At 36.0% G+C, this 11,832-nt stretch overlaps 1 long non-coding RNA gene across 1 annotated transcript; it reads right to left on the reverse strand.

The window, feature by feature from the left end:
• Positions 1-262: 262 nt before the first annotated feature.
• Positions 263-11,603, reverse strand: LOC110675702. Its single transcript, XR_002499726.1, has 2 exons — positions 10,753-11,603; positions 263-434 (listed from the first exon to the last, which is right to left on the reverse strand). It is a non-coding gene; the product is annotated as an uncharacterized LOC110675702 (long non-coding RNA).
• Between the last annotated feature and the right edge of the window lie 229 nt (positions 11,604-11,832).

An 11,832-nucleotide genomic window follows, 5' to 3' on the forward strand; every position in this document is an offset into this window, starting at 1 on the left:
GAATGCCCGGAATGCAACCCAGTAGGAATTTAGCGTGCACACCACTCCCATTCGCTTGACCAGATTTTGATGTTGACTGAGCACAAATTGTTGTTTTCCTGCTGGCCGGAAGTCCTGCATCTCGGTGCCTTCATGTACAACTGCACCGTGTTGATACCCAGGATCATATGACCCACATACAAGAGCATATTGGCCGCGGATACAACGGCAGCTTCCGTAATTCCTGTAGTTGGGTCACCGTTGGGTTTTTCACTTGCGTTCATCGGAAGTTATCGTTCGTTTCCAAGCGTAGCATTTTATGCTGGATTCCATGGTTTTGCACTTCTTTCGCTTGCCATTTCCGGATCCACCGCCGTTGACGATTCCGAATCGAAGCCAGCCTGCTTGTCCCGTTCATCCCGTAGAAAAACTGGATGGTCCAGGGTTGGTAGCGACTGAGCGTGTTAAAGGAAAAAATAAGGAATAAAAAATAGAAGATAGGGTTTTTAAAATATTTTTCAAATAGGGTAGGACAGGATGAGCACCCCTCAATTTTGAGTCTGATTGAATAAATATTATTAAAGCAACGTCTTATACCGGTTAATTGAAGTTCGTCCAACTACTATCCTTGGTAAAAGTTATATGAAATCAAAATAATAAGAAATCATAAGAATCCTTGAAAATATGGGTAAATTATCATTACCATTATCATAACTTGTGAAACCATTTAATTTAATTATAACAAATGACAAGAACCAAATAAGACTTTTGTTGACTAACAATACTTTGGTCATATTTCTGTTTCTCTGCATATATTTCAAGCTTTTTGGAGATTCTTTTACTAAATATATAAACTTTATATATTATAAAGTAAAAAATTATCAAAAAATCCCAACAGATTTCAAGTAATTTTTACAAGTTGTGCAATATAAGCACCTCTCATGGAAATTAGAAAATTATTTCGAAATAATTCAAATTAAATTAAAGTGCTCCGCTCTACCCTAATCCGATCAGGCATTTCTCTAATGATATTTCTTCCGGGATTCCTCCAGGAAATTCTCCGGGTTTGTGCGGGATTCCTTCAGGAATTTTGCCCGGGACTCCTCCAAGAATTCCCCCGAGATTTTCCCAGGATTTTCTCCAGAATTCTTCCAGGAATTTATCCGAGATTCGTCCAGGGTATCCTCCAGGATTCTCCCAGAAGTTTTGTCCGGAACTCCTCAAAGAATTTCCTCGAGGAATTTAACCGGGATTCCTTCATAAACTTCACCGGGATTCCTTTATGAACTCAATCGGGTTTTCCTCCGAGATTACTTCACGATTTTCACTACGAATGTCTTCAGGCATTCCAACAGGTGTTCCTCCAGAAATTCCTCTAGGAATTATTACAAGAATTTTTACAGAAATTCCACCAAGAATTTCTAAAAGAAAATTTCGCAAATATTTTCTTAGGAATTCCTCAAGGAGTTTGTCAATAGATTTCACCAGGGATTTCTCTAGAAATTTATTCAGGGATTCCTCCAAGAAAATCATTGAGGGATCTAAGGATTTCACCAAAAAAAAACCTTTAAAAACTTTGTCCAGTCATTACAACAAGAAAACCATTTATATTATTACCTCCGGGAATCCCACCAGAATTTGCTTTAGAAATTCCTTCAGAGATTCTACCATAAATTCCACCAGGATTTCCACCAAAATTATCTCAGGAATTCCACCAGGAATATCTCCGGGAATTCCTCCATAGATTCCAAAAAAATCTGCAAAAATTCTACAAATTCATACAGGATACCCATAATTTTTCCAGAAATTTCACCAGGAATTCCTTCAAGATATCAACCTGGAATTCTTCCACAAATTCAACCAGGAGTTTCTCCATGAATTTCACCAGGAATTCGTCCAAAAATTCCACTAGGAATTCCTCCAGTAATTATTACAAGATTTCTTCCAGGAATTATTCCAAGAATTTCTCCAAAAATTTACGAAAGTTCACGCATATATTTTCTCAGGAATTCCTCAAGAAGCTTCTCAATAGATTTCACCAGGGATTTCTCCAGTAATTTATTCAGCGATTCCTGCAGGAAAATCATTGAGGATTCTTCTAGGGATTTCACTAAAAAACCTTCAAGAACTTTGTTCAGTAATTATTTTCCTTCAGAAATCCTACCAAAAAAATCCTTCGGGAATTTCTCCAGAAATTCCTACAGTATTTCCATCGGGAATTTCTCCAGGAACTCTAATAGGAAAACATCAAGAAATTCCACCAAGAATTTTTCCAAAATTTAACGAAAGTTTGCGCTGATATTTTCTCAGGATTTCCTCAATAGATTTCACCAGAGATTTCTCCAGAAATTCCATCAGGGATTCATTTTTCATTTTCATTTTGCAGCGTTTGGTGGGGCAATGAGAGCGCAAGTCAGTCCAAAGCCGGGGGAAGGGATAGGTAATGGCCGTAATAGTCTATGCGGACCACTTGAACACCATCGGAAAGGATAAGAAGGGTTGGGGTAGGGTATAGGGAATGGAGAAGACTTGACACAGTAATCCGATTAATGCTGCAAAATGTAAATGTGCTGAAAGCAATTTAATTTGAGTTTTGAAGTTAGATTTGACTTATTAAAATTCCAAATAGATCGGCCATTGTACAAGTAAAAAAGAATATGCTGATCGCTTTCTAGAAATTTTATAAACAACAAAATAATAACAATATGAGAGTGATGCTAAGGGCTGCTGATGGCACAATGCGACGCTTTAGGAGATTTTGATACTGATTGAACATTACTATACAGAGCGCAATTCAATCGATGGTGATAACTTTACAAACTTTATCTGTTTTTGCACTGATTGACGATGCTGATTTATATAAAAATATTTGATATTATTAGTTCATTTGTTTGTGTGATCTAAGTGTTAATAATGGAAAAATTTTACATACCCTTTATAATAATACTTCCCTGATCAGAAATATTATATTTTGAGCACCCTTTTCGAAGCTATTCTATCCAGGTATCCATGTACTGCTTTCAATCCTGAAATTATTCTTATTGTGCATGCTCATGCATTATATTAGTGATGATCATAATCATGCAACAGATAAGAAGGAGAGAAAAAGAGAATATAGGAACAGTGATTAGTAATGAGTTAATTATGTAGTTTTGTTAGAATTATAAACAATTAGACAGTAGTAATGAATAGCTTTTAAAATGACTTTGCAGCATAGCTGAGCCTTTCGGATCGTAAGACCGATGTATAAAAATAGTTTGTTTCGAAATTGTCCGCGTGGTCTTCTAGTGCCCCTATTAGATAAGAATCAGTCATAGACTACATACCGAATGCTCGCCATGACCCTATGACCAACATTTGTATATGTATAGCCTTAGCTGATGTGGCTTTTCTAATAGGTAGTTCTTTCACTCATTGATTGTCTTCAAAACCTTGTCAAGTATAGAAAATTGATTTTATTTCATTTATTACTACATTGAAGCTACATTGTACTTAGGTTAGGTATTATTTTATGTTTTTATCACTATTGATATTATCAAGGCCAAAATTCCCAGTGAGTGAAGAATTTTATAGTACTAGAACACCATAGAAGATCGCTAAACATTACCTAATCATGGAACGGCTTTTTGCTCTATTATTTTAGGTAGATGCTATTGATCTCCCTTTGCTCCTATCCGCAACCCGGTGCACGCGCCCTGTTGGTTTTCGAAAACCTCGTAGAAGATTACAAACCGTCAATGGCATTCCCAATTACTACCCCACATTGCACATTCAAGGGTCTGATTGTGCTCCTAACCCACCCTCAGTTCGTAATCTTCTCGCCAGTTTGAAATTATATTTTCCCGAAGTGAAAGTAATTTTGATGAGTGATAGCCTAGTGCAGCCCAACTGCATAGTACAGTAGTTTAACCAGAATTTTTAGGTCAGAAGATAAAATCTAAATTTTGTAATAAAAAGGTTGCCATTGCTTTGAAATTCACCCAACATCTAATCAAAACTACTAACAACAGCGATCAATTATCAAAATTCATCGCTCCCTGGAAAATATAATCCCAAGCCCAGGGAGATTTCTCCAGAAATTCCATCAGGGATTCCTGCAGGAAAATCATTGAGAATTCCTCTAGGTATATCACCAGAAAATTGATTCCCCAATAATATAAGCCATCGATCGATAGAAACTGCTTGATCGCCAAACAGTATTAGGGCGCTTGAGACCTCCTTCCTTTTGGCTGTCTTGGTAGTGTCATTCTCAAAACACACCCAAGCCGTTCCCATAGGGGACGTTAGCCACAAGGAAGTGACGTTTCAAGTAAGGTACCGTGGGGTAAGTGGATACAGAAAAATCAATAGTTAACTTCATTGTTATGTACAGCTAACGTGAATAATGTAACTCAAACTTTTTTCTGTGGATAACAAATAAGGGACTATTATACTTCAAATCGTCATTTATTTCGATTTTTCTGATTGTTATGTATTGAGTATGGGAGACTTAAAAATTTGCGCCAAATGATCCACTTGCCTCACCATGGTGGGGTAAGTGGATCATCATTAAAAAAAATCTGTTCTCGAAACAAATGTAGTGTGATTATGTTTAATAAGAATTATATTACCCTCGTTTTTGTTATTAGTGCTAGTAATGTTACATTTTAATACTTTAAAATTAAAAAATATCTTTATTTAATCAAGATATAATAAAAGGTATGTATGTATTAGTTCATACTAATTTAAACAAAAAAAAAAAACATTGTAACTAGAAAAATTTGGAGAAAATTCATCCATTTATACGCATAAGTTAAACAGAAGTATTGTAGGATTATTCCTAACGATATTTTCGAAAAACACTCTTGGTTTAAAATATTAGTTACATTTATTTTTGAATACCAAACTGAAATCCTTCTATTTTATTTATGAATATATGTGTATCATCTGTCTAGAACAATTTATATGGTCAAATAAGGTACGATACTATGCTTTCGATTGGAAAATTAGTATATTTTGATTTTTTACAACTAAGCTTAGATAAACCACAAAAAGTTTCGTGTATATTTTGAAATTATTATTCGTTTTTATATTTTTTTTATACCAGAAAGGTTAAAAAAGCTTTTAGGTTGATTAATTCAAATTTTCTATTGTCAATTTGACAAATTCAAGCTGGGAACGGAACAAAATAAAGGAAAACAACATTGTCGGATATTAAAGCTTATTAAAATTCACGTAAGCAGTCTGCCAATAGATGATAATTATTCTTGATCCACTTACCCCACCCCATTAAAAAGTAGGGGTAAGTGTACCATGTCCAATATATTTGTATTTATTTACATAAATTACATATTTTTCATTGTGAATCATTCAATTAGAACTGAAATGCTTACCATGTGTCGAAAAAAATAATAGAATTTGATTTTAGACAAAGATACAATGGATTTTTGATTGATGGAAAACAATTTTCAAATAAATTACTTTTTGCAGCTAACAAGTTTGCTTGTGTTAGTGTACGTGTAGTACCAGTTTTGCAATAGTATCAGTGTGGGTGTAAGAATATAACCTAAAAAGAAGCAATGGTGCGAAAACTTTCAACATGTTCAAGTATTTATGCTTTATATTGACAAATGATCCACTTACCCCACTGATACACTTCCCCCACTGTACCTTAATACTGTTTCATATGGTATGCCCTCTTCAACATCTAGGGTAGGTGTACCAGTTATGGCCATAGTGGTTCCCTATTTGGCCATATGTGAAATTTTGATAAGCTTCACATTTTGTATCTTTTTGAATGTTTTAACATCAAGATATATCTTAAATCTAACTACTACGACACATAAAAATTTTCAAAATTTTCTGACTTTAAAGTTATTACGTATGGCGAAATAGGGAACCACTATGTCCATAACTGGTACACCTACCCTAATCCAATTTCTCTCGCCGTTCCCTTACGGTACCTATCCATCTAGTATTCATTGCTTTCTTCTCCATGCTCCCTCTTACTTCGAGCAAAATAGACCGATATGCCGATAAACAATTTCAAAATAAAATCATCACGGTCGATACCTTTGTATGTAAAATAACAAACGGCTAAAAGATAAAAACGCAGTTCATAAATAATGATCATGTGTGTGGCTTATCGGGGAGAAATACACATGATATGGACAAACCATCCATGATTGTGTAATGATTCCCCAATAATATAAGCCAAGGAGTTCCTCCAGGAATTTCACCAGGAATTTCTCCAGTAATTACTACAAGATTTTTTCCAGGAACTCCTCCAAGAATTTCTCTAAAAATTTACGAAAGTTTACACAGATATTTTCTCAGGAATTTCTCAAGAAGTTTCTCAATAGATTTCACCAGGGATTTCCCCAGCAATTTTTTCAGGGTTTTCAGCAGGAAAATCATTGAGGATTCTTTTAGGAATTTCACCAAAAAACATTCAAGAACTTTATTCAGTAATTACATTTCTTCAGAAATCCTACTTCATCGGGGATTTCTCCAGAAATTCCTCCAGGATTTCCATCGGGAATTTCTCCAGGAATTCTAACAGGAACACCTCCAGAAATTCCACTAAGAATTTCTCCAAAAATTAACGAAAGTTTGCGCAGATATTTTCTCAGGATTTCCTCAATAGATTTCACCAAGGATTTCTCCAGCAATTCCATCAGGAATTCTTGCAGGAAAATCATGAAGAATTTCTCTAGGTATTTCACAAAAAAAAAACCTTTAAGAACTTTGTGTAGTAATTACACCAAGAAAACCTTCACGATTTTTTGTATTACCTCCGGGAATCCCAACAGGATTAATTCTAGAAATTCCACCAGAAATTCCTTCAGAGATTCTACCATAAATTCCACCAATTCCACCAGGAATACCTCCAGGAATTCCTCCATAGATTCCATTAAAAATCTGCAAAAATTCTACAAATTCATACAGGAATTCAACCCAGAATTTTCCAGAAATCTCACCAGGAATTCCTTCAAGAATTTAACCTGGAATTCATCCAGAAATTCAACCAGAAGTTTCTCCAGGAATTTCACCAGGAATCCGTCCAAAAATTCCACCAGGAAGAATTTCTCCAATAAATTACGAAAGTTTACGCAGATATTTTCTATGGAATTCCTCAAGAAGTTTCTCAATAGATTTCACCAGGGATTTCCCCAGCATTTTTTTCAGGGTTTCCTGCAGGAAAATTATTGAGGATTCTTCTAGGGATTTTACCAAAAAACCTTCAAGATCTTTGTTCAATAACGACAATCCTTCAGAAATCCTACCAGGAATTCCATCGGGAATTTCTCCAGAAATTCCTCCAGGATTTCCATCAGGAATTCCAACAGGAATACCTCCAGAAATTCTACCAAGAATTTCTCCAAAAATTAGCGAAAGTTTGCGCAGATATTTTCTCAGGAATTCCTCAAGGAGTTTCTCAATAGATTTCACCAGGGATCCTCCAGGGCTATCACCAACAAACGCTCAAGCACTTTGCCCAGGAATTACCTCAAGAAACCTTCAAGATTTTTTAGGATTACTTCCAGGAGTTCCTCCAGAAATTCCTCTAGGATTTCTATCAGAAATATCTCTAGGAATTTCACCAGAAATCTTATCAGAAATTCCTCTAGAATTTTCACCAGGCATTTTTTAAGGAATTCCAACAGGAATACCTCCGAAAATTCCTCCATGAATTCCACCACGAATTTCTCAGGATTTCCTCAATATATTTCACCAGGGATTACTCCAGCAATTCCATTAGGGATTCCTGCAGGAAAATCAGTGAGGATTCCTCTAGGTTTTTCACCAGAAAACCTTTTAGAACTTTGTCCAGTAATTACACCAAGAAAACATTCAATATTTTTTTGGATTACCTCCGGGAATTCCACCAAGATTTGCTCTAGAAATTCCACCAGGCATACCTTCAGAAATTCTACCAGGAATGCCACCAAAAATTTCACCAGGAATTCCTCCAAAGGTTCCATAAAAATCCTACAGATATTCATTTAAAAAAATCCACAAATTCATACAGGCTTTCCAACCAGAATTTGTCTAGAAATATCACCAGGAGTTCTTCCAAGAATTCAATCAGGTATTCCACCAGCAAATTCACCAGCAATTCCTCCAGGAAGTTATCTCACAAAAAACATCCAAGGATTTACGAGGAAAACCTCAAGTGATTTCACCTAAGATTCCTAAAGGGATTTTCTTAGAAATACTTTTACAGAATCCACTAGTTTTTATCAGGGGTTTTACCAGGAATGACAAAAGTATCTCCAAGTATCCAAGAATTCATCCATAGGATTAATCAGGAAAATTTAATTCTTCTAGGGATTCAATCAAAATATCTATGCAATTTCTATAAGGACTTTACCCCATTTTTTCATAGGGACACCACCTTAAATTCCTTCAGAGACTTTATCAAAAGTTTCGTCGATTATTCCATCATTTTATTTATTTATTTATTTAATCATTTTTTTTTTTTAGATTCTACCTTTTGTTCTTCTAGGGATTTTAATCAGAAACTTTTTCAGGCATTACACAGGAGGAATTCCCCAGAAATTTCTCCTGCAGTTTCAACATAGAGTCCACTACAAACTTCTTCAGGAAAAGGATCAATATTTCCGTGAGGGACTCCCAAGAATGCCTTGAAGTATTCAATGAGAATTTTTTTCATTCTTTACTTTAGGGATTCCACCATAAATTCCTCAAACAATTCCAAAAGGCATTCCTCCAAGGATTCCACCAGTAATTCTTCAAGGGATTCGACGGAGCATTGCTGAAGCTTAAGACAGGTTGAAACCATGAAGAAAACATGGAGAAATTTTTTGAGAAATCTTCGCGGGCCACACAAAATGAAGGCGCGGGCCGTACGTTGAGGTTCATTCAAATATTATGTAACGCAAAATTTGGCAATATTAGACCCCCTCCCTCCCCCACGTAACAGGCTTTGTATGGGAAATTTTAAATTTTTGTATGGACCGTAACGCTATGTAAGACCCCCTCCCTCCCCCTAATGCGTTACGTAATATTTGAACGATCCCTTGGGCAGGCTTGCGTAGAACAATAACTGAAAAAAAAACTGAAGGGAACACTGGGATACTACCATTGAAAGTTATGAGAGTTATTCCTTTGGAAATTATATAAGGTTGATGTGCTGAAGAATTTCTTGTAGAAAATCTGGTTAACTTTCTCTAAGTATATTTTGAAAAATCACTGGAGAAATTTCTGAACAAACACGTGCAAGAATTTTAGAGAAATCCCTAGAAGGGGGACGGGGTAAGATGAGAACCCCTCACTTTCGAGACAATTTGAATGAATTTCATTAAAAAAAAACGTTATACACTGTTAAATTGAGGTTCATCCAACTACCATCCTTGATAAAAGTTATTAGAAATAAAGAGAATTTGAAAAGATGGGTAAATTATCATAATTTGTGAAGATATTGAATTTTATTATAACAAATTACCAGAACACAATAACAATTTTATCGTCTAACAATATTTTGACCAAATTTCTGATTCTCAGTGCTTTACTTGGTTAAAGTTATTTTTATAAGTCGGGGCAAGATTAGCACCCCTTATGGAAATAGAGAAATTATTACGAAATAATTCAAATATGCTTAGTAATGCTTGGAGTAGACGCCTTAGCTCTATTACATTCGTTGGTTAGTTTGTATTCATAAAATTGAGTTATTATATAGACGTTTCCCATCTTTTGCTTCAATTTCTAGTAAAATAAAACAAGTAATGCATTTATATCTCAAAATTGAGAATGGATTCAAGAATTTTCTGCCCGAACAAAATTTGAAATGCATAGGTTGATGCATCAGGGGCCCAGATAGCCGTAGCGGTAAATGCGCAGCTATTCAGCATGACCATGCTGAAGGTCGTGGGTTCGAATCCCGCTGGTCGAGGATCTTTTCGTAATGGAAATTTTCTCGATTCCCAGGGCATAAAGTATCTTCGTACCTGCCACATGATATACACATGCAAAAATGGTCAATCGGCAAAGAAAGCTCTCAGTTAATAACTGTGGAAGTGCTCATAAGAACACTAATCTGAGAAGCAGGCTTTGTCCCAGTTGGGACGTAATGCCAGAAAGAAGAAGAAGAAGGTTGATGCAAAATACACAATGCTTGTGAATGATAAATTATTGGTAATTAAAATATGTAATTTAAGAGAGTGCTCTCCTTGTCCCGAAGGGGTGCTCATCTTGCCCCGTAGTGTATTTAAGCCAACTGATAAACATCTATTTTGTTTAGTCATTTTATACAATTAAATCTTTATTTATTTTTTTAACCCGTTATGTTTATGGATGATAGAAAACATGTTTATGTAAATGATTCCATGTCATTTGAAATAAAAATTATTGGTCACATACAGTAAAAATCGGTTTAACCTTAAGGTGTTCATCTTGCACCACCCTACCCTAATGCTGCAGAGATCCGTAGAATAGTTCCTGAGAGTATTCTTGAAGAAAATGACTAGAATAATTCTTGACGTATTTCTTTGAACATTCCGTGTAGAAATTTCCCTAAGAACATGTGGAATAGTCGCAAGAATCTTTAAAGGCATCTCTGTAGATTCATACAAGAGGAGAAAAAGGGAAAAAACTTTTACTGAAAAAAGAAACTGTTTGGAAACTAGCTTTAAAATAAAGACCAAGCCATTAAGTAAAACGATCAACGGGATTGGTTGAAAGGAAATGATAGTAACAATTCCATCGGAATATAATAGAAAGCTTCTTCATACTAATTATTATCATTTAAAGGAAAACATCCTAAAATCTTACCTCGATTTTGTCGAGAAATCTGGATGTCAGGTACTGGGCGTATTTGGCAATGGTGGTATGCGATCAGTGCGAAATGCATCGACTGCTTCCAGTTTTCGTCCGCCACCTCTGTTGACACTTCGATGCTGTGGCCACCTTCTCCGTCTTGGTCGAGAATGCATCCTGATCCGGCTTAAGTGCCGCACTCTGTTGCCGTACAACAATAATCTGGTGCTTCAGGCTGAATTTCTCGAGGAACAAGCTTCGATGATTGTAGCTGTTCGCGGAGATCCCGATGACGAAGGTCTCTAGACAGTGCCGAACTTATTACCACGTCTTTGAGATCGGAATTCTTGGCAGATTGCAGTAGCTTGTTGGTTGTCTTTATGATGACGAGTTTGTAGCATGCCGCGGACAGTTATTTAATCCTAATTACCGATTCTAACTTGATGTCTGGATGCCGCTGTTGAAGTGGCACTGCTGGACGAGGTAGATTCTGCTTTGATCGAGGACGTTTCCTGCCGGTCGGGACAAGGATGAATCGACAGCCAGTACGGTGCCCTTATGCTGTTGCTGATCTAGTTTTAAATTAAATTAAATAAACAATGTCCTGGGATGGCCAGATCGTCGGAACCGAACTGTTTTAGGAGCGTTTCGGGAAAACGTTTGAAAACGAATCTGCATGTTTACATCCGCGCGCGGCTGATCAACTCGAAGGCGAATACACTGATAAAAATTGTCGCCGGTTATTCACGCCTAGTTTAAATTGTTATACCGAATAAGTTTAACTGTTAAACTGACCTATGTTTATATTTGATAAAGTACAAAACAGTTTCATATTTAAACTTTTTACGTTTGATATTATTTCAGAGTGTGGGGTTGTTTGGAAGGGACACGGAAAACAAAATATACCCAAAAATATGAGTTTAGACCAAGGGGTGTGACAAAATCACAAAAACAATTAAAAAAAACATGTGTTTTTAGCCTAAACATAAGGGTTTGGTATCAAAATTGGGACAGGACTTTAGGACCCTATTGCGATTAATGATAATGAACAGCCCTTATCCAAACGCAGAGACGCTAGGAAGATCAAGAAGCCGC

Source organism: Aedes aegypti, chromosome 2 (assembly GCF_002204515.2).
Source record: "Aedes aegypti strain LVP_AGWG chromosome 2, AaegL5.0 Primary Assembly, whole genome shotgun sequence".
Taxonomy (NCBI): domain Eukaryota; kingdom Metazoa; phylum Arthropoda; class Insecta; order Diptera; family Culicidae; genus Aedes; species Aedes aegypti.